The 24,792-nt window shown below is 43.2% G+C and overlaps 1 pseudogene across 1 annotated transcript in view; it reads right to left on the bottom strand.

The window, feature by feature from the left end:
• Window positions 1–24,792, bottom strand: part of LOC310824150 (cytochrome P450 3A27-like) — a 143,580-nt pseudogene that overhangs the window by 89,324 nt on the left and 29,464 nt on the right. Inside the window, exons 2-10 of the transcript in view lie at window positions 16,922–17,021; window positions 16,675–16,788; window positions 16,139–16,217; window positions 15,893–16,028; window positions 15,431–15,511; window positions 15,233–15,308; window positions 14,900–15,060; window positions 12,117–12,336; window positions 11,751–11,913 (exon numbers count right to left, since the gene is read on the bottom strand). The product of the transcript in view is annotated as a cytochrome P450 3A27-like (transcript). The remainder of the gene's footprint in view (window positions 1–11,750; window positions 11,914–12,116; window positions 12,337–14,899; window positions 15,061–15,232; window positions 15,309–15,430; window positions 15,512–15,892; window positions 16,029–16,138; window positions 16,218–16,674; window positions 16,789–16,921; window positions 17,022–24,792) is intronic.

Genomic DNA, 24,792 nt, shown 5'->3' on the forward strand with positions numbered 1-24,792 from the left:
CTTTGCTCTCAAAACAGCCTCAATTCTTCGTGACATTGATTCCTTTGAGATTCTGGTCCATGATGACATGATTGCATCACGCAATTCCTGCACATTTTTCAGGTGCACTTTCAAGATGTGAATCTCCCGTTTTGCCACATCCCAAAGGTGTTCTATTGGATTCAGATCCGGTGACAAGGAAGGCCACTGAAGAACACTGAACTCATTGTCATGTTCATGAAACCAGTTTAAGACGACTTTTGCTTTGTGACATGGTGCATTATCATGCTGGAAGTAGCCATTAGAAGGTGGGTAAATTGTGGCCATGAAGGGATGCACATGGTCAGCAACAATACTTAAATAGGCTGTGGCATTCAAGCAAATATACCGTAGATAGAGACAGACAGACCCATCACAGATCCTGCACTCTTTGAAAAAGTGCTACCTAGAACCAAAAAGGGTTCTTCTTCCACTGTCCCTTTGAAGAAACCTTTTGGGTTCCATGTAGAACCCTTTCCACAGAAGGTTATACAGTACCGTGCGTAAGTAATGGGACAGTGAAGCATTTTTTCTTCTGTTTGGATTTGAAATAAAAACGTAGAGATTTTTATTTTTTATTTGATGTACATATTGGTTTATCATTCAGAAATTACAACACTTTTATGCATAATCCCCCTATTTCAGGCTACACAAAAGTGATAGGACAATTGGCTTGACAAGTGTGTTCGTCAGGTGTGTTACGTCACATAATTTGTGCAGTCTGCTATTGGTGTCTTGTCAACATGAGGACCAAAGAGATGTTATTGAAAGTCAGGGAAGCCATTATGATGCTGAAATATCAGAAAAAAAGTAAACATAGCCAAAACCTTAAACCTACCAAAATCAACAGTTTGGAACTTCATTTAACTTCATTAAAAGGAAAGAAAGCACTGGTGAGCTCAGAAATTGCATAATTGAGAATCATTTATTTACATCTTGTCAGTCCAAGTACAAGTAAATGGCTCCAAACTCATTGGACGGCATTTCATCATACAGCAGGACAATGACCCAAAACATACTGCCATAGGAACTAGGGAATTTTTCAGGGCCAAAAAGTGGAAATTTGTTGACTGGCCAAGTCAGTCTCCAGATTTAAATCCTATAGAACATGCATTTCATTTGCTCAAGAGGAGACTTAGGGCAAAACATCCTAAAAAAACAACAACAGTCACTGCAACATAGGTCTGGCAGAGCATTACCAGAGAAGATACCCAGCGGGGTCACAGTGGGTCACAGACTTTTGCACTTTTGCATACAAAGGATTGGGGACCAAATACTAAACATGAGTGCTTAATTTAGACATTTGATAATGCAAAAGAAGGAAAAATGCTTGGGCACCAAATGGCTAGAGCCAGCCCTGATTAACAGAACCTTTATCGAGCGCACAACATCACATTAATGCCCATAGGAAGAATGAGAATAGAGTATCAACAAAATAACCATTTTAACACAATTTAAAACAACATACGTCTGTAAGTTTTAACCATACGTTAATGTGCGTCAAGGAAAACGCGGGAGAATGATGCCCGTGATGGGCCTAACCCAAAACTCAAAGAATATCTCGCTGTCCCTCTCCTTAAATATCATTCCCAACAAAGGACAAGGTGTGAGATACATTACAATAGCAAATGAATTTACAAATGGTGAAAGCTGAAAAATCTGAAACATAGTCAAAACCTTAGACTTGCCAAAATCAAGCACTGATGAGCTCAGCAATCGCAAATGGCTGAGGCTTCACTGCAAGATGCAAACCACTAGTTATTCTTAAAAAGGATAGTCAGGTTACAGTTTGCTAAGAAGTACCTAAAAAGCCTGCAGAGGTGTGGAAAAAAGTCTTGTGGACAGATAAGATGAATATTATCAGAGTGATTGCAAGAGGAAAGTTTGGAGAAAAAAGGATCTGCCCAAGGTTTACAGCATACCATCCCATCTGTGATACATGGTGGAGGGGATGCTATGGTTTGGGCATGTATAGCTGCCACTAGAACTTGCTAACTTATCATAATTGATGATGTTACTGCTGACAGCAGCAGCAGAATGTATTCTGAAGTGTACAGAAATATCTTGTCTGGTCGAGTAAAAACAATGCTTCCAAATTCATTGGATGGCGCTTCATCATACAGTAAGACAATGACCCAAAACATACTGCCATTGGAGCTAGGGAGATTTTCAGGGCGAAAAAGTGGAAAGTCCTTGACTGGCCATGTCAATGTTTGGATTTAAATCCTATTGAACATGCATTTCATTTTCTGATGGTAAGATTTTGGGCAAAAAGACCTGGCAAAAAGATGGCTGGCCTGGCAGAATATCACCAGAGAAGATACCCAGCACCTGGTGGGGTCAATGGGTCCCAGACGGTTATTGCATACAAAGTATTGTCGACCAAATACTAAACATGAGTGCATCATTTCGACCATGTATACCAATACTAGACAAAAGAAAAGAAAAGAATCTAGCAAAAGCAAACTATGTTCTGACAGGGTTTGACTCATCTAATACGACATCAGATCTGGATAGGTTCCTTGATTTCCTCTGAAAGGTGACATAGGCATGAAAACATGTACACAACATCAAGAAGAAACCATTGATTAAAGCCAAATCAATTGACAGAGGCATGGCAGAAAATGTGTGTTGTCTCTTTAAAAGAAATGTTAAAAATCTCTTTGTTTTCCCTGAATGAAACAAAGCACAGGTGTTTAAAAGGCCAGCCCCACCCCTGATTACAATGATCCACACATGGAGACAGCCAAAGCAACATAGATCAATAAGACATCGCACATGTCACACCAGAATGTGTGTTGGCAAGTGTGTGCCCTTATAGCCAGGATCCACTCTCTGGTCACATCTCCCTGATGTTGGTTATGAAGAACTTTATCAAACGTTTGGATTTGAAATTAAACAATTACTACAAGGTTAAAGTAGAGATTCTCAGCTTTTATTTGATGGTATTTGTATACACATTGGTTTCACCATTTAGAAATTACCCCACTTTTTATGCATAATCCCCCTATTTCAGTGTACCCAAAAGTAATGGGACAGACTTATCAAATGTCCAAATGAAGCAGTCATGTTTAGTATTTAGTGGACAATCCACTAGTATTTAGTGGACAATAACTGCCTGAAGTCTGCAACCCACTAACCTTACCAGACGCTGGGCATCTTCTTTGGTGATGCTCTGCTAGGCCTGTACTGCAGCCATCTTTAGTTGTTGTTTGTTTTGAGGTCTTTTTGCCTAAATTCTTATCATTAGGGAAATGTAATGCATGTTCAATTGAATTTTAATCTGAAGATTGACTTGGCCAATCAAGATCTTTCCACTAGTTGCTATGGCAGTGTTTTGGGTCATTGTTTTATTGTATGGTGTGGCTCCATCCAATGCATTTGGAGGCATTTGCTTGCACTCAAGCAGACAAGATGTTTCTGTGCACTTCAGAATACATTCTGCTGCTGCCGTCAGCAGGTACAATCATCAATTAAGACAAGTTAGCAAGTTCTAATGGCAACTATACATGCCCACACCTAACACCCCCTGCACCATGTTTCACAGATGAGGTGGTATGCTGTGGATCTTGGGCAGATCCTTTTTTCTCCAAACTTTTGTCACGTCCATGATAATATTCATCTCATCTGTCCACAATATCTTTTACGAGACCTTTGCAGGCTTTTTAGGTACTCTTTTTTAGCAAACTGTGACCATCCTTTTTGATGATAACTAGTGGTTTTTGATGATAAATGTGTCTTCCTCTTAGTTATAAACAAACCAGAATTAAATGCATAGGTCTATGTATGTATGGATGGATGGATGTTGTCATTGGAACAGCTGGAAGACTTTCTCTGCAACCCCCGAAAAAACACATGTACGCAAGCACGCACAAACACACACACACACACGCACGCACGCACGCACGCACGCACACACACACACACACACACACACACACACACACACACACACACACACACACACACACACACACACAGGCATGTTTAAGATATGCGTAGCCCATGTTTATTAGTTGACTTAGTTGTGGGGTTAGTTTAGATACAGCGCACGATGCAACAAACAGGTATAATATCAGCACACCTCAGCATTGCTACACCCACGTGCTACCACAGGGAACTGGTACCCGCATAGTTAGATATGGTGGTCCCACACCAGAGAGAACTGGTATGTTCCAGATCATTATACGAGGTAACTAGCTAGTAAATTATTAATTACTAGAAAGTGCTCAGTAGTCCTAGGGCTACAAACACAAGCTGACCAACCCTCCTGCAAACAGGGTGCTAATATTTCTCAATATTACCTTGTCAAAGCTAGCCAAGGTTCTCAGCTGTCCGGAAACAACAAGTAACTTAGTTAGCCGTCCGTCCCAAGTGCTAGCTGTAGCCTACACATGTGACCTTATAATAACCTGAGGAATTATCGTCGAGCTAGGGTTCAACAATAACAAAGAATTGAGAGCTCACAGGTTAGCCTGCTAGCTCAGAGAGTTAACAGGTGCTCAGAAGGTGAAAATCATCGTTGAGCTGAACCGTAGGATTCTATCAGAGACAATCTAACGCCCCGTGAGAATCATAGGCTGAGGTGTAGCCAGCTACAACAACACAACTACAGTACACTTTTCAACCTAACGTCCCATGAGAATCATAGGCTGAGGTGTACCCAGCTACAACAACACAACTACAGTACACTTTTCAACCTAATGCCCCGTGAGAATCATAGGCTGAGGTGTACCCAGCTACAACAACACAACTACAGTACATTTCAGACAGTCAGAGAGTGAAGAGTGGAAAGGATGAAATGGTGCGCTTGTAGCATCCCTTTATTGGGACAGGTGATAGGCGTTGCTATCACTTGCAAGTGTGTACGAGGTGTGATTCTGTGAATCAAGATGTAAATACAGTGCTCTCTGAAAGTATTCAGACCCCTTCACTTTTGCCACATTTTGTGATGTTACAGCCTTTTTCCTCATCAATCTACACACAATACCCCATAATGACAAAGCAAAAACAGGTTTTTAGAAATTGTTGCTCATTTATTCAAAATAAAAAACTGAAATATCACCTTTACATAAATATTCAGACCCTTTACGTTTTTTGTTGAAGCACCTTTGTCATTATTGCGTATTGTGTGTAGATTAATGAGGAAAAAAATAATTTCATCTATTTTTGAATAAGGCTGTAACATAACATAATACGGAAAAAGTGAAGGGGTCTGAATACTTTCAGAATGCACTGTATGTGCCTGTTATAGTCCCATTGTGTGATTGGTGTGTGTACTGTTTTCTGGCACAGGCCTTAACTGATCCAACAAGTTCACCAATCATCAATGGTGTGATATGAAGTTGATGGATTTTAATGTTACATGCTACACCAGTGCGTGTGTAAAGTGTTGACATTGCGCGGCTGCTGCAGCAGCAACGCAAAATGATTCTTGGAGTGCTTGGAAATGGTATCAATGCTTTTTGGACGCTTAAAAACATATTCAATTAGTTTCATAGTATGGTAAAGTAATAGAAACATAGATTATAGAAATACATACAATAGTGGTACCTGTATGAAAAACAAAGTGATTGTCCTCATTTATATTTGGAGGTAGAGGACAAACCCCAACTCTAAGATATTCAGACTTGACAAGGCTCTCAACATAAAACAATGTACAGAATCCATAAATTAGAAGTTCCTTGCAGAAACAGACTGGGAGGCTATTTCTTCTGCATCCACACGTGCAACTGGTCACGTTTCTGGTGTAAGAGTAAATACTGCCATCTAGGGTTTAGAGATGGTTAACAGGAAATGGATACATTATTTGAGTAATTTAGCAGAAGCTCTTATCCAGAGATACTTAAAATAAATAGCTACATTCATCTTCAGCTACATACATCACGGTCATCACAAGTAAGACTTTCTATAATAATAAATGCCACAAGCAGTCACAGTGGTAGAGAAAGGAAGTCAATTTAATTTAATGTTCAACTTAATTTATTGAACTTAAGACAACTATATAAATTGATTTGCTATGTATCCCTAAATAGCGGCCAATTGTGTTGAGGTTTCCAGGCTAACGGTGTCGGCATGTGCAGTCCCCTGTCTTATCTCTGCACCCCCACACGCTCTCAGCCAGGGCCACATCAACAAGGCTTTTGACAGAAAGGCTCGTCCCCTGGTTTGCCTGATTGTGTACCAGCTGAGCCATCAGAGGAGTCGCTCTCAACGAGAACATGAGGGTTGTGGCATATCTGGAGCCATCGTTCATCTGAAATTAAAAAAGTAACATCAGAGGGGAGTGCAAGGTGAGACAAGAATTGGACAAATTCAACTGAGAGTTGAAGGTCATGGACTAAATGCTATAGTAAAACTAGCAACAATCACCTTCATCTACTTAGTCTATAGGTTCTCTACCATCTCTCTAATCGTCACCATGCTCACCTTCTTCAATGTCTCCCTCTCCTGTTCTAGCTTCTCTTTTTCCAGACTCTGTTTCGCTCTTTCTTCAGCCACCATCACCAGGGCCTCTCTCCTCTTGATGGCCTCTATCTCTTTTTCCATCTGTTTCTTATCCTTTTTAAATGTCTCCTTCTCCTTCCACATCCCAAGCATTTCTTGCTCCACCTTCTGCCCGTCTCTTTTGATTTTCATCCACTCCTTCTTTATCATTTGCAACTCTGCTCCGACCTTCTCTGTCTTTCTAAGCATCTCCTTTGAGGTCTCCTTCTCCTGCTCTTCCTTCTCTTTTTCCTTGCTCAGTTTAAGTCTTTCTTCGGCCTCCATCACCAGGGCCTCTCTCCTCTTGACTGCCACCATATTTTTCTCCATCTCTTTCTCCATCTGTTTCTTGGCCTTGAGAAATGTCTCCTTCTCCTTCCACATCCTGAGCATTTCTTGCTCCACCTTCTGTCCGTCTCTTTGGATTTTCACGCTCTCCTTCCTCATCATATTGAACTCTGCCTCTGCCTTCTCAGCCTTTCTAAGTATCTCCTTTGAGGACTCCTTCTCTTTCTCAATCTCCATCATGAGGATCTTGATCCCACTGTCCATCTCCTCCCTCTCCCTATTGAACTCATTCCTGTCCTCCTGCAGTCTTTCTGCCTTTCTGGCCAGGATCTCCTCCTCCCTCTGCCTAACTTTTTGGTCCCTTCTCTTTTGTTTTTCATATTCCTCATATTCCTTTTTCTCAAACTCTGCCTTCTCTGTCTTAATCCTCTCATGCTCCTTCCTGATATCCTCAATACTCATATATATTTTCACCTCCATTGTTTTTATGCACCTACAGTAGATAGAACACAAACAAAAATGATTGAAATAATCTCCACACACCCATACTATAATGCAACAGGAATGTCAGAAAGATTCCCCAAATGAGAAAGGGATAACAATCTTTGAGTTTGCCCTACTGAATCAGTCAACAAATACCAGTACACCGATTGGCAGCAAAGAAATGTTATTATCTATAATGTGCGTTCGGCTGGCGTCATAATGGGTTTGGAATGACTATCATGGTAATTCACTGGCTAACAACTCTTATCAGCGTTCGATGCAATGGTTCGAAGTGACTTGGTCCTGTCAGAGGCCTATGTTAGAGTCAGCAAAAGCTTCCAGTGTGGGTTGGCTGGCTATGTTTGTTGACACGCCTTGAAATATAGCCTACAATTGTGGCCAACAGGTCACATATCAGTGGCCATATAATGGGCACATTTTATTAACTGGAATCGGCCTGGTACAGGTAGGAGCCTATAGGCTAATAAGCAGAAGACCTCGGCAAAATTAAAATAGCCCTAATTCAATTCATGCATTTAGGTCTCTCATAATAATAATAAAAAATATATTTTATTTGGAATGTGTTTTTCATTTGTAGCCGACAATTTCAAAGCCTGTGCAGTTGAGTGCAATAGACACACAAACAAAAACACAAACAAAACACTAACAACAACAAGAGGACAGGACCTAAAGGAAGGCCTTTCTAAAGATGTGAGTTTTTAGGCATATAGAAATATCCAACGCTGAATTCGACTTAATGGGAATATCATCTCCTAGTGACAGATATCTCTCAGTGACATTTTTACGCGTCCCTTGTCCAAATGCTGTAAAGGTAGTCGGCCTATGCCGTCTCAAGTATTTACAAATACAAGTGTTATAAAACTATACTATATGTCAACTATACTACATCTCTGGCCTACATTAGCCTACCTCAGTCAGTAGGCTGTGTATAAGCGCCGAATCTTCCGGTTATAATCTCTTTATATCTCACTCTGGTAATACTGATTGCACAGGTTCAGGTTGCGTCTTAGCTCGTTATGCCACTAAACTAAAAGTTCAAGAACTTTGTGTATTATTGCAGAACATTCTCAATTCTGTGTACATATCAACGTCATAATGATACCAATAGCAACGCATTTTGGGTGGAATCCTCACTCCAAATCCGCGCGCGTAAATCTTGCATTCATGTCAATGGGAAATTGATTCGATTTTCACGCGGATCTCGAGTTAGGATTCCACTGCAATACACATTTAAGTTTAAGTTCATTTGAATTTATAGTGCATTTTACCCACAATATACGGCTTACACAAAAGTAGCCTACAAGACAAATACAACATTTGAAAAAACATATTGCATAGAATCAAATTTGGGGATATACAGGGTTTTTTTCTTTATAAAGTACATTACAAACATAAAGTCTCATAAAGTACATTACAAATACGAAACAATTATTAGTCCTATTTTTTATTAGTAATAATAATAAGTATTTTATATTTAATACAAAATAGATTAAATGGTGAAATTGGTGTGTATAAATATATAAAACTTGACTCATAATTCGTATAGTGCTGTTTTTGGAGTAATTACTAATTACTAGTAATTACTAGTGTGTGCGGACTGCGCTCTCTGTCCCGTCTTTCTGCTGTGGGGCAGCGGAGCACTCTGCCCCATCGTTGCGAGGGGAACAACGTGAGCGTGATTGGCGTAAGCAGGGAAAACCTCACGCAAATTATATTGGGTATGAATTCTGCCTAGCAACAGGTGGCGAAAAACTATTAAACGCTAATGTCGTTAACGTGGTCTGACATGACAGGAAATAATCACAAAGCAATTCAGTTCATCAACTGTACGTCTATCGCTAATGCTAGCTAGCTAAAGTTTTCACAATGAATCGTGTAGATTATTTGTTGACCATGCGGTTCAGTACATTGCCTTTGGAAGAGAAGTTGGAGATAAAACGTTTAGGGCCAACAGGAATGGTTTGACAAAAAGAGATGGCTAACCGCTACCACCTCGAAACATGCGCTGTTCTGTTTCCCATGTATGATTTTTGGTGGAGACTATTTGGGCATCGGCTGGATTCAAAGACATTATACATCTGTCAGAACAGAACAGACACCAGCGACTGAACGGCCTTGACATGATTTCCATTGAAAATGCATTGATCCAGGGACAGATGGATTTCAACAGTAAAGTCATCGAGAGGTTTGCTGAAGCAACGAACCGCCGCGCTACTTTCCTATTCAAGTGAGCAGGTCTGTTTGGACATGTATGACAAATGGACAATGCGCCGTTCACTGTAGACTATATTGCTTTTGTTTTGTAGTCATTTTAAACGTTATACTGGCTGTGATATAAAGTGGAGGACTAAATGTTACGTATAGGCCTAATATCTAGACAGTTGATGGGCACACTTGTTACTTGTCGCTTTCAGAACCCTGGACTGGGCTCCGGCTGTATATTCATATAGTTCCGTTAATTAGCCTAGCCTACTTTCCGTGATTTAATGTGACTTTTGTAGTGTGTTATAGCCTCTGCACTGATGCTATTTATTTCACATTTAAAATAATACAATTGATAAAACCTGATTAAACTTTCCTACAAGTTAACGATGTGCCGAATGCTTGTATTTTGATTAAACATGCAAGTTATTGAAGACACGTGTCTGTCTCATCTTTTTACTTTGTTGCAGTATAGGCGTTCTGTGTCGCGCTGAAGCGTATGAAGTGTATTCAGTTATGGGGTTTACTGTACATACTTTTTCTCTGCACTGTTCCTGCTGCAGAGGATGCGTAAACGATTTTCCCATGTTGTTTTTTGGTTGTGGCCTGTGTTTATACATTTAGGCTATTAGTTGTATCCTACTTTTCAGTTTTACAAGTCAAATCTTATGACAGATGAGATGGCACTTCAACCGATAAAATGCAGGTACATTTTGACTACTGCTGCACTACGATACCCATAGATAGACCCAATACATTGGTAACTGCACTACTTATACAGCTCATATACTGCTTATACTGTTCATACTGCATTCTATATTTATTCTGCTTATAATGTTACTGTTAATACATATATTGCTTATACTGCACTACTTATACTGCTCATATACTGCTTATACTGCTCATATACTGCTTATACTGCACTACTTATACTGCTCATATATTGCTTATACTGCTCTACCTGTATATATTGTTCACATTGCACTTTTCTGCTTTTTTGCACTTCTGGTTAGACGCTAACTGCATTTGGCATGTTGTTCATTCTCATGTTATGATTTAGTTTGTGATTATACACACGTTTTTAGCGTGATGATAGAGACCCACTACCAGACGAGTACAAAACATACACAAGTCACATGCAAATCCCTGCACTGCAGACGACAGACAACAACTGTCTCTGTACAACGAGTCCTGGACCTCCACTAATAGACAGATACAAAGAGAGCAGCATACAGTAGCAGCAGAGCCCAGAGGCGAGGCGAGGCAAGGCAAGGCAAGTGAAGTTTATTTATATAGCACATTTCATACACAGAGGCAATTCAAAGTGCTTTACGTAAAATAGATAAAAAGGAAAGAGCATGAAAGAAAAATTAGAATAAAAATGCATAAAAGACATAAAAAAAAGAATAAAAGTCACAGTGCATTTTAGGGTCACAGTGCAATTATTAGCGCCAATTTAGTTTCAATTTAAGGCAAAAGCGAAGCCCTTTTTTTTTTTAGTTTTTTCCCATTTTTGAAAGTAGCCAGTGTTGGGGCTGATCCTAGATCTATGTGTAACATAATAACTGAGAGACCTGCAGCAGGGCAGGTCCTCATCACTGGCTGTCTGCTTTGAGCTGGTTGTCGTTGGACTCCTGGCAGCGGAACAGGTCCATCTCAATGGGGATCTGGTGAGAGTTGACACACAGTTAAAGTATGAAGGAACGAGTAAAACAGATGTCAGCGTTACACTATGAATGTTACCTAATACAGTGTCACTGTTACGTTCGGGTAGCATTGCACTATAAATTCAAATAAACTCAAACTCCTGGACAACCTCTCTTGGGTCGACATACATTAAAATGGCCCTATGAAGTCTCGAGGGAGTTTTGCAGAAATACAAATAGCTTTTTTTTAAATCTCACACTTCCATCATTTAGTAGGTAGCCTATACTGAGGATGATTGGCGCCTAGTACTGAAAAATGCAATCTGGGAAATTAAATGGGGAGTACATACTCATGCAGTACGCAAGTACAGAATTGTAGTATGGGGGTTCAAACCCGGGTCTCCCATGTGGAAGACACAAACGCTACTATTAAGCCAAGAGGACATCCTCAAGGTCTGAGGGCGACACTTCAGTTTACATGTCTCAGGCAGGGCTACCTCATCACGCGAGTGTGATTCCAAAATCACCTCTGCTACATATAGAAACGCAACAAAGTCATAGGTACAAAATTATATTTACAATCATTGTATCATTATTTTGTCTCACCTCTGTCTCTTTGCAGACGGTGAAGTTGAACCTCTGTAGAATCTCCACCATCGCCAGTTTCATCAATACCAGAGTGAATCGCATCCCGATACAGTTCCGTGGGCCCAACCCGAACGGCATGTAGGTGTATGGGTCGATGCTCTCCTTGTTCTCCTTACTGAACCTACACACGGAGAGTTCAGAGGAGGAGGGGTTAAAGAACATATCAATTAAATCACAGTAATATGATGGTTATACATGGTTGAAGAAACCTGTTTGTGTTTGGTCGTCGCATTTAGGTTTGTTTTATGGTTGTTTGTGGAACACTGCTCTTATCGTTGCTGTTGTGATTGATATTGTGGTTGTGGTTAAGATGTGGCCCATTACCTCTCTGGTTTGAACTCCTCTGGGTCTTCCCACACATCGGGGTCACGGTGCAAGGTCCAGATGGGTATCATGACGACCATACCCTTGGGGATGGTGATGCCGCTGATCTCAACAGATTTCTTGGCGACTCTTTCAAGTCGATGGGGTACAACCTGAGAGACTCGTTGATCACGCTGTCTAGATAGTCCATCTGCATCAGAGCCTCGTACTGGATAGGAGCCTGCACAGGGATATTACACTCACATGAGCACTAGTGATTGGTCGTTCACGTAGCCGTAGCCCAGAACTAACTCTTTTTCGTCGCAAATCTGAAGAGCTGTTAGTTTTTTGTGTTTTTTGGGGGGGAAATGAACACAGTACTATACTTATTCTAATCTGCATAGCCTAATTTCATGACACCCGCATACAGAACGCCATTACTTTCAATGTACGTGTGTAATAGTGTCTTGCTTTTTTGTTATACATGAATAAACAAAAAAATCGCTAAATAATGTTATCTTGATAATTAGAAGAAAATACATTTAGATTCCACTGAACAATGTAAATGATAGATGTACACAAGGATCAATCAGAAGTCAAAATGCCACTAAACTGGGCTGCTTTTAGTGGATTGACTGCTTGGAATACTGAATGTGCTACAGTCTATTATTTCCTATCACAGTCGACAGACTACAAGAAAACTGTCAGGTGGTTCAAATGTGAATAACTTGGTATCCATTCCATTAACTGTGGCCGGGCAGCACCGAACAGCCCAGAGAACATTACCATGGTGCTTTTGAATATTAGGTCCCTATCTGGCAAAACCTTTATTGATCTTATCTCAGAGCGAAAGCTGCACTGTAATGTTTTTATCTGAAACCTGGCTAAACATGAATGCATGTCAGTCTATTAGAAGTGGGGAAAAATATATTTTCACTCTATTATTTATCTAGCCATGTCGCTGAGCAGATGAGAATTTCATGATGAATATGAATATGAATAGTACACCATCAACAGCTTCCTCCTGTGATAATGATTTAGCAACCAGCTTCAACCCCAAACTAAGGGCAACTATCGACTCTGTAGCACCAGTCAAACTGAAAAAGGCTGTGGCCAAATTTAAAAGAATTTGCAGAAAGTCTGAGCGGACAAAAACTTCAGGTCCACCTTGATATTCTTCGAGAGCATCTTTCTGCTTTTAATAAGGCAATAAAAAAACGCCAAGACAGACGGGATCATTTCTCAAAATTGATAATGAATCATAACAACTCAAACAGTGCTCTTTTCAACGATTGACAGCCTTATAAATCCCGCCCACAAGACACCTGGTGATCTGCTCTCCACCTACAAATGTGAGGAATTTGCAACATACTTCTGAGATAAGAGAACCAATATTAGGTGAGGAGGATCACTCAGGCAAGACCTGAAGATGTGTTTGATGACTTGTTACCCCACCTTCCACCACATGGAAGCACTATGAACTCTTTTGCAGTGGTCATACAGAAATGCTCAGCAAAGTGGGGGTCTGTTCATCTGCACCTAAAACTACCATGGTGAAACCCCTCCTGAAGAAAAGTAACTTAGACTCTTCAGTCCTTAGCGATTTTAGGCCAATCTCCAACCTTCCCTTTTTAAGCAAAAAAATAATAATTCTTGAAAAAAAGGTGTTCAAACTGTTAAATAATCTCCTTCTTCCCAACTGTACCTTTGACATGTTCCAATCTGGCTTTTGTGCCGATCATAGCACTGAGATAGCACTATGTTGTTAAGTTATTAACTAGGTTCTTAATGACCTTAGAATTAATTAATTAATGCTGATGCCAAAATGCTCTTTGTCCTTGTCCTGGTCAAACTGTCTGCACACTTAAAGACACTACTTACAGTAATACTAAGCACCAGGCAAAAAAACAAGGTGTTACCATTGACTCAGATCTTAATTTTGAAACCCATATCAAGAATGTGACTAAAACATATTTGTATCACTTAAAGAAGAGTAAGTAAGTTTGCCGGAAATCTGCCATCGTGGAGAAATTCTGTCTGAAGTTGTCCAAACAACAACATCCTCCCTAATAATAATATATCCCCCCGAAATGAACTTGCAGTGTTGGACATTAGCTGTTGTGTTTCTACATGCGCACACGATTGGGAGAGGCAGCCACCAGAGAAAGGTCAGTCTACTCCCCTAGAACACCCCTGGCACTCACAACATGTTTATATGCAAACCGAATGGACACTGCATTTTAAAAAGCGTGTTTTCCGAACCAAAACAGCGTTCGTAAATGAAATATTTATTCATAAGGGATTTATTATAAGGGATCTTGTTCCCTGATCGCTACCGATTAAAGATAGTCATTACAACCGTTAGGAAGCTTTTAGAAAGCTTGAATATTACATGGACCTTTACAGAACACAGCTGTAAAGGTGCAACCTTTCCTCTCGCAGGCTGACACTGAGAGACGAATGCATGCTTGTATTACTAGCAGCCTTGATTACTGTAACACTCTCCTGTCTGGTCAGGTACTAGCCTTTTAACTATTCTGAAGATTCCAACAACACCTATCTACTTCCTGTTTCAAATGAATAATACTGGGCAGAAGTCTGCACAGGGATGCTACAGACACATTAGCACACTGTAAAATACTGTCACCTATCTAACCATCTGTTCCAAAGCAATAGTAATAGATACTGTAGGAGTCTGCAGTGCACAGGGGTTACACACTCATCAGTACCCTCTAAAATACTGTCACTATCATATTTCCTGTTCCACATGAATAGTACTATATAGGAGTCTGCAGAGGGGTTACCTTGTTGGGAAACACAGTGTGTATCTCCTCCTGCAGCTTGGTCATGATGTGAGGGTTGGTTGCCAGATTGTAGGCCAGGAAGGACAGAGAGCTACTGGTGGTCTCATAGCCAGCAAAGATGAACATCATTGCCTGGGACAAGATCTCATGGTCACTCAATCCTATGATGATGGGAGAAATGGGGTGGTAGGTGTGTTTGAAGGTATAGGTGTTTGAGGCAGGTACTGTATGTGTGTGTGTTAGATGCTAGTATACAGTGTGTGTGTGTGTGTGTGTGTGTGTGTGTGTGTGTGTGTGTGCGTGTGTGCGTGTGTGTGTGTTTAAGGCAGGCACCTTTACTCTGCTCCTCTCCCTTTGAGTTGCTGTCTTTCTGCGAGTCTATCATCAGCTGCAGGAAATCTACCCGACTCTGGAAGCAGGCTTACGTCAGATCAAAATCACATGAGAACTACCAGATGCTACCAAATCTCTACAATTGTATTACACAATACTGGCTGAAGATCGTATATTTGATCAGATATATTTACATACCTTCCTGGTGCTAGCCACGCGATTGGACTTGATCTTCTGAAAGACAGCGTAGAAGAAATCTGTGACCGAGGCAGGGAATAGGGATACCTCCTTGTTTGCCATAACAGGACCCATGAAGGGGAAGAATGCTGGACGGACAGGAAATGCCACGGTTACAAACAGGAACAGGAAATACCATGATACGTGACTCCAATCCTATTCAATGCACAGCCCTGTCCAGAAACAACTCCTAGGCTCTATCCCTAGACACTTCTGTATCCAATCCACTCAGATCTCCAAGTGTCCAGCATTTAGGAACTAGAGGTTGGTTCTGGACAGGGCCCATGTGTTTGTCAAATGAGTAGAGCGCAAACCATTGGCAGTGTGGTTTATGTCAGTCTAATCAATGAAATCGATAGCTTCATTTATTAAGCACAAAATGACTGAAAGCTATATGGGGGCAGTTGTACCGACTGTGAGGAACAGTGGGCTGAAGATGTCAAACTTGAGCATTTTCTTGATGTTGGTCACAAAGGGGTCGGAGGGGTTGTGGAGGGAGTCGATGTCGACACTGAATGAAGTACTGACGACCACATCCATACTGTATGGTCCAAAGAACCTGGAACACAACCACACAATCTCTGACCACCAGAACCACAACCACAAAATTAAAGGGGGAGTTCACTGAAATTACAAATTCACCTTATCGTCTCGGAGATAAATACTCACTCTTTTAGTTCAATGGGCTCATCGTTATCAGCCGTCTTCTTCAGAAGTTACCAGAGTGCTGCTTCATGATCCTGAGCATCTGAGTTGGGAAGGATACATGGAAAAATATCATGATTGATACGTGGATTAATATGTGCAAAACATATATTAATATCATGTTTGAAACAGGAATTATTTTAATGTTTATATAGCCTGAGAATATACATCCATACAGGATACATTATGTCAAAGAATAAGTGACTCCAAAGATGAACTATTATTCTATACTCTGTCATCTGACCACTGAACTTATCGAAGATAAGATCAAATATACTTTATTGTCCCGGATGAAAATTTGTCTTGGATTAATTAATTAAAGTTGCTGCTTCACACAACAACAAACAACAATGAATACACACTATACACATAGTACAAATCACACACACACTCTCACACACACACACACACACGCGCGCGCATCAGAGTTGTTAGTCATTCATTTATTTGTGTTGTATAAAGGAATGAATGAAAGAAGGAGAGGAGAGATGGGACTGTACCTCTTTGATCCGCCCACTGGTGAAGGAGGGAGACAGGACACTGCGGATCCGTCTCCATGCATCATCCTCAGCGATAAACACGGCGTCATACAGAGGCCCGTTGAGATAGATATTCTAGAAAAATAATAATAATTATATACTGCAAGATTAACCTACTATTAATAATGCTATAATAACAATGATATTATCTATTTAAGGAGTCCTTATGTTTTTTTCCCCATACAACAACTTCAATTCAGCGTATTACCCTCCTGTTAGTGAAAAGGGAGTTGCATTCCTTGATGAGGATGGTTTTGATCATGGCTGTGTCCATGATACACAGGATGGGCTGACGGCCATCATAGATCCTACAGACCAGCAAAAACAAAGATAGCCTCAATTCTTCGTGGCATTGATTCCACAAGATGTTGGAAACATTCCTTTGAGATTCTGGTCCATGATGACATGATTGCATCACTCAATTCCTGCAGATTTTTCAGGTTCACTTTCAAGATGTGAATCTCCCGTTCTACCACATCCCAAAGGTGTTCTATTGGATTCAGATCCTGGGAAGGCCACTGAAGAACACTGAACTCATTGTCATGTTCATGAAACCAGTTTAAGACAACTTTTGCTTTGTGACATGGTGCATTATCATGCTGGAAGTAGCCATTAGAAGATGGGTCAATTGTGGCCATGAAGGGATGCACATGGTCAGCAACAATACTCAAATAGGCTGTGGCATTCAAGCGAATATACCGTAGATAGAGACAGACAGACCCATCACAGATCCTGCACTCTTAGAAAAAAAGTGCTACCTAGAACCAAAAAGGGTTCTTCTTCCACTCTCCCTTTGAAGAAACCTTTTGGGTTCCATGTAGAACCCTTTTCCACAGAAGGTTATACAGTACCGTGCGAAAGTAATGGGACAGTGAAGCATTTTTTCTTCTTTTTGGAGTTGAAATGAGAACGTAGAGATTCTCATCTTTTATTTGATGTTATTTGTGTACATATTGGTTTATCATTCAGAAATTACAACACTTTTATGCATAATCCCGCTATTTTAGGCTACACAAAAGTGATGGCACAATTGGCTTGACAGGTGTGTTCCGTCACATAATTTGTGCAGTCTGCTATTGGTGTCTTGTCAACATGAGGACCAAAGAGATGTTATTGAAAGTCAGGGAAGCCATTATGATGCTGAAATATCAGAAAAAAATGAAACATTAAAACCTTAAACCTACCAACATCAACAGTTTGGAACTTCATTAAAAGGAAAGAAAGCACTGGTGAGCTAAGAAATCGCAAATGGCAAGGAAGACTTCCAGTGGATAACCAAAGAATGCTCACCATAATAAAAAAAAAAAAAAAAAAAAAAAACTGCCCCATAGATTAGGAACACTCTCCAGGAGGTAGGCGTCAATGAGTCAGAGACTACCATCCGCAGAAGACTTCACCAGCAGAACTACAGAGGCTACACTGCAAGGTGCAAACCACTACTCAGCCACAAAAACAGGCTGGCCAGGTTACGGTTTGCTAAAAAGTACCTAAAAGAGCCTGCAGAGTTCTGGAAAAACATGTACCGGAGAAAGTGTGGAGAAAAAAAGGAACTGCCCAATATTCACAGCATACCACATCATCTGTGAAATATGGGGGAGGGGGTGTTATGCCTTGGGCATGTATGGCTTCCACTGGAACTGGCTCACGTCTCCTTTGATGAGGATGAATTCGGAAGTGTTCAGAAACATCTTGTCAGTCCAAGTACAAGTTAATTGCTCCAAACTCATTGGACGGCATTTCACCATACAGCAGGACAATGACCCAAAACATACTGCCATAGCAACTAGGAAATTATTCAGGGCCAAAAAGTGAATCCTATAGAATCCTATAGAACATGCATTTAATTTGCTGAAGAGGAGGACAAAACATCCTAAAAAAACAAACAACAATCGCTACAATATAGGTCTGGCAGAGCATTACCAGAGAAGATACCCAGCGTCTGGTTGGGTCAATGGGTCACAGACTTTTGCACTTTTGCATACAAAGGATTGGGGACCAAATACTAAACATGAGTGCTTAATTTGGACATTTGCATAATGCAAAAGAAGAAAAAATGCTTGTCCCATTACTTATGCAGGGCACTGCAAATGGAACCCATAAGAGTTATTCAACCAAAGAATCCTTTTAGAACCCTTTTTTTCTTTATTTTTTTAATTACATTTTTGCCCTTTCAATGACATGGAGGGAAGACACAATCACTTCCGATTTGAATTCTGACGTGTCGTGGCTCCTCTTTATTCATGCAGTTTGAGACGTGCTCAGAGGCAATATAGGAGCCTCAACCAATGAGAATCCAGGATGTTGTCAAACATTGGCAACGCACAAGTTGTGTTTGGGACTGTAACAAGTCCGTGACACAGAGGCGGAGTCGAGGTACTGTTTTCTGGGAGTATCCCGTTTATTTTCATAAAATGTTAGTAATAATTCCAATGTTCGTAATAATTTCAATGTTCGTAACACAACGCCACTCGGCGACTTTCCAGTCGCCCTCCTTCTCCCTCGAACGCCGAGGCACACACATCTTAAACCATCTAGTCAACGAGGCTTCATTTGCAACAGGTGTGCAACGGAGCCTCGCCGACGTCACCCTGGCCACGGTCCTGTAGCTCCCTCTACAGGCCGAACGCTGCATGTCCCCCCACATACCCCCACCACCCGACACAGGCCGGGGACACGACGGCTGACAACCTACTCCCCCCCCCCCCTGCACGGGAGAGGAAGTCTGCCACGACCATCTGCGCCCCCGGTCTGTGCACGACCGAAAAGTTGAAGGGCTGCAACGCGAGATACCACCGGTGGAGCCACTGGAGGGGAGCATGGTCGGAGTAGAGGGTGAAAGCGCGACCCAGCAGATAGTAGCGGAGGGCGCCGACCGCCCACTTGATGGCCAGGCACTCCTTCTCCACCGTGCTGTACCGGCCCTCCCTCTCCGATAGTTTGCGGCTCAGGTACAGCACCGGCCGGTCAGCCCCCTCCACCCGCTGGGTCAGCACTGCTCCCAGGCCTCTATCCGACGCGTCCGTCTGTAGGGAGAAAGGGAGGTTAAAATCAGGCGCATACAGGACCGTTTCTCCACAAAGAGCTCCCTTAAGGGCCTCGAACGACCCCTGGCACTGGCCCGACCATTGGACCGGATCCGGGGCACCCTTCCGGGTGAGGTCCGTCAAGGGACTGGCCAGCTCTGAAAACCCCGGCACGAACTGCCGGTAATAGCCAGCCAGCCCCAGGAAGGCCCTCACCTCCTTCTTTGTCTTGGGCCGCGGAGTGGCTGCGATGGCCGCAGTCTTTTCAATCTGTGGCCGCACCTCCCCCCGACCCAAGTGGTACCCCAGATACCGGATCTCCCTCCGCCCGATCAAGCACTTCTTCGGGTTGGCCGTCAGCCCCGCCTGCCTCAGGGACCTCAGGGTCCATGAGGCGCTGAAAAGTGGCTGGGGCTCCGAACAACCCGAAAGGGAGCACCGTGAACTGGAATAGCCCGAGCGGAGTGGAGAATGCAGTTTTCTCCCGGGATACCGGCGAGAGTGGAATCTGCCAGTATCCCTTCGTGAAATCCAACGTCGTGAAATACTTGGCCGTGCCAAGCCGGTCCAAGAGCTCGTCAACCCGGGGCATCGGGTAGGCATCGAACTTGGAGACCGCATTAACCCGTCTATAATCCACACAGAACCGTATAGCCCCATCCGGCTTGTTGACAAGCACGATGGGGCTACACCAGTCACTGCGGGACTCCTCGACCACACCCAGCTCCAGCATGGCTTCCAATTCCCTGCACACAATGTCTCGTTTGTGTACCGGCAACCTATAGGGACGCGTGCGCACCGTTAAACCCGGCTGCGTTTCTATGTGGTGGTCGATAAGCGTAGTCCGACCGGGCAAGGGAGAGAACACGTCCGCGAACTTAGCTTGCAAATCTGCAACGTCCGTGGCCTGGCTAGCAGAGAGATGGTTATCAATACCGACCGGAGTGCTAACTTTTGATTTTGGGACTTCCGGACCGAACTCATCTCTCTCTGGAATTATTGTAGCCAGAGCAACAGTGACCACGTCGTTCCATTTTTTTAGGAGATTTACGTGATACACCTGCAAGCTATCCCCCCGGTCCGAGCGTACTACCTCGTAATCCACGTCCCCCATGCGACGTGTGACCACACCTGTAAATTCTCGCAGGTTAGTTCCCCTGTCGTACAGTCACTTTTGACGCTCCTGGGCTTGCAGCAAATGCTCGCGTGAGATAACCCCTAGGGCGTGGAGCTTTGTGCGCAAGTCCAGGACGTATTGAATCTCATTTTTACTGTCGCTAGACCCTTCCTCCCAATTTTCTTTAAGAAGGTCTAGGACACCCCGAGGCTTATGCCCGTAGAGTAATTCAAACGGGGAAAACCCGGTGGAAGCTTGGGGGACTTCCCGTACCGCAAACAACAGGGGATCTAGCCATTTATGCCAATTCCGACTATCTTCGTGTACGAACTTCCGGATCATTGACTTCAAGGTCCGATTGAACCACTCACAAAGGCCATCAGTGGCCGGGTGGTAAACACTGGTTCGAATCGCCTTGATGTTCAACAAGCCATACAGTTCCTTGAGGGTGCGTGACATAAAATTAGTGCCCTGATCGGTGAGAATCTCTTTCGGGATTCCCACGTGGGAGATTACTTGAAACAATGCCTGCGCTACACTCCTGGCAGAGATATTGCGCAGCGGTATTGCCTCGGGGTATTGGGTTGCGTAATCTATCAAGACCAACACAAATCGATATCCCTGTGTACACCGATCAAATGGCCCGATAATATCCATCGCAATGCGGTCGAATGGGTTCTCGACCAATGGTAAGGGCCGCAAGGGGGCTTTACCAACTGACATTCGCGCACCACCTACGCACCTCTGCCCGAATTCCCGGCCAATAAAATCGAGCCATTATACGGTTTAGTGTCTTATCATAACCTAAATGGCCCGCCATGGGGTTGAAATGAGCCGCCTGGAAGACCATTTCCCGGCGGCTACGGGGAACCAACAACTGGGTTACTTCCTCCTGGCTATGTGAGTCACGACTTACTCGGTACAACCTGTCGCTGATAATCGCGAAATAGGGGTGGGCGCGTACTGCGTCTGGCCGTACCAAAGTACCATCAATCGCTATCACTTGGTCATAGGCCGATCGTAGGGTCTCGTCACGAGACTGCTCGAGGGGGAAGTCACCTAGCAACGGATAGTTCGGCGGGGGAATCTCGGGTTGAGACCCCCCCGCCGGCTCCGGCTCCTCGGCAGCGTCGCGAGGTGCCGCCTCAGCACAGAACACATTACCCGCCTCACACCTCCCTCTCTGTCGTGCACGCACCCCGGTAGCCCTGCTTACCGCTTGAGGAAACCCCTCCCAATCTACACCCAGAATAAGGGGATGCGTGAGGCGCGGGCTAACCGCCGCCTGTACACTATGCTTTTTCCCTTCAAAATGAATCTTGATCGTGACCACAGGATATTTGTGAATGTCCCCATGCACACACTTCACCAACACCCTCAATGCCTTTAACAATGCCCCCGGTCGAACCAGGCGCTCCTGGATCATGGACTGCATGCAGCCCGAATCCAAGAAGGCCTGGTGCATATCATGTTGTATCCTTACCGGAACACGATACGCCGCTCCTGGTCCGGGGGGAGGGCCCGGTATGTCGCCGATGCGGACGACCTGCCCCACCTCCCTCACTGGGCACTCTGCCTGTACATGGCCCGGCCGTCCGCATCGCCAACACACCCCCCCTGTCGCTCGGGGTGCTTCCTGTGGGGCCAGGGCTGGTTCTCGACATGCCTGCCCCTGCCATCTCGTCCTCGGGGTGGGCGCCGGTGGTACTGGACCCAGGCGGCGGTCCGGGCCGGGAGCCCCGTGGGGAATTGCTCCAACACCACCCGGTCCCCGACCTCCTCCGACGAGCTGTTCCCTGGGTCCAGCCACCGCCGCGCGCTGTCCCGCAGCTGCTGGGCGTAGGCAAAGGGCCGGCTCCCCTCCTCCATCATCAGGGCCCTGACGAGCTCCAGGAGGAGGGTACGGTCCTAAGCCCTTGCCGTCACCATCTCCCTCACCGCGGTCTGGTGCTCCTGCTGGAGGTGGGCCTGCTGCTCCAGTATAAGGGCCATCCTTCCGATAGCCTCGCTTAACGCCTCCATTCCCTTTTTTTCTCCGCCTTCGCTGTGCCCCACGTTGGGCGCCACTGTAACAAGTCTGTGACACAGAGGCGGAGTCGAGGTACTGTTTTCTGGGAGTATCCCGTTTATTTTCATAAAATGTTAGTAATAATTCCAATGTTCGTAATAATTTCAATGTTCGTAACACGCCACTCGGCGACTTTCCAGTCGCCCTCCTTCTCCCTCGAACGCCGAGGCACACACATCTTAAACCATCTAGTCAACGAGGCTTCATTTGCAACAGGTGTGCAACGGAGCCTCGCCGACGTCACCCTGGCCACGGTCCTGTAGCTCCCTCTACAGGCCGAACGCTGCATGTCCCCCCACAGGGACCATACTACAGAATACTTAAAAGCTTAAAACTTAAATCGCTCAATAACAGATTCAAATTATTAATGTGGAAGCATGAAATTGTTGCTTGGGCAGTGTACATTGCATCAAGACAGATCATTTGTCTTGGTGTACGAGACCATTTCGTCGGTTGGATCGTCTGTGTTTGTGAAAATCGCACGGTGTCCGCCTGGTTTAAGAGTGTATACTGTAGACACTGAGAGATACATATATCCATCATAGTTAACAATAACCAGGATCAGTTTAGCAGACTCAGCCCCACAGTTTCCCATATTTCTGGAAGCTCTCTGTGTCAAAATTGGTGAAACCACCCTGGGAACAAAAAACAAAACAAAGAAATAGCCAGTTCATAAATGCTTGTCATAAACCTGAATTGTGGCTTAGTCTATGATGGCCCTTTTCCACTACAGACCGGCTCCCACTCCTCTCTTTTCGTTTTCGTTCAAAAGCTTTATTGCCCATTTTTCTGGGTAAAACAATTCATATTCAGCTCCCATGGCTTTCACCACAACAACACACATCATGGATGAGGCTACAATGTTGTTGTTTATGGGCTTAATCTCTACAAACCTTCTTATATCCCATCATCGTCCCGAGGAAAGGGATGGGTTTGAGACAAGGAATGCCTAGTTTTTTTAATATTCCATATGGCCAGTATCCATACCTGGTCAGAACAAATATAAATCAACAATCTGACTTGAAACAAAAGCAAAACGATTAAGTCATAGGTATCATTGAAACTGTTAGATAACTGTAATTATCAATACTATCATTTGTATGTATTATTACAACTAACTAACTAACAAATAATATTTTTTATTAAAACTTCTTCCACTACGATCAGAGTGATGAGTAAGGCAAGGAGAGTCCATGTCTCGGTGGAGAAGTACGGAAGGTAACCCATCTTTACAGGTTCAATCGCTTCTTCTGAGTAACCCCGGACACGTCTGCTGAAGTGATTATTTTATCCCATCATGACACCTGTGTTTCAGATCATGAAACACAGGCGAAAGAGTATGTGAGAGGTGAAGTTGAAGCCATGGCTAGTGAATGATTGAAAGGATCCCTGCGCAGAGGGCAACACTCAGTGATGTTATTGTCGGCCTTTATCTTAACATCCTGCTAATAGTTGCTGCCTGTTTGATCCCTATCGGGTTTTAATAGTTTGCAGACCCATTGAATCAAGAAGGACTATGGGGCAAATATTTTTGGGCAAATATTTTCTTTCGAGTAATACTGAATTTTACATATTTGAACTCCTCTAAAAATGTGTTATGTTCTTTACATGTATGCACTTGTTTTATATCATTGGCTCCTAAAAACAGTATTTTAAAATACTAGTTCAAAACACATCACATATTACAGTAATGAAGCAACTGATTAACATGAATACAGTGCTCTTCATAAGTATTGGAAAGAGGAAGCATTTTCTGTTCTTTTAGCTCTACACTTGGATTTGAAATCAAACAAATATTATGGGGTCAAAGTAGAGATTCTCAACTTTAATTCAATGGGTTTTTAAAAAAACATTTGTAAACATACTCCCAC

Source organism: Argentina silus (genome assembly GCF_951799395.1).
Source record: "Argentina silus genome assembly, chromosome: Y".
Classification (NCBI taxonomy): Eukaryota; Metazoa; Chordata; class Actinopteri; order Argentiniformes; family Argentinidae; genus Argentina; species Argentina silus.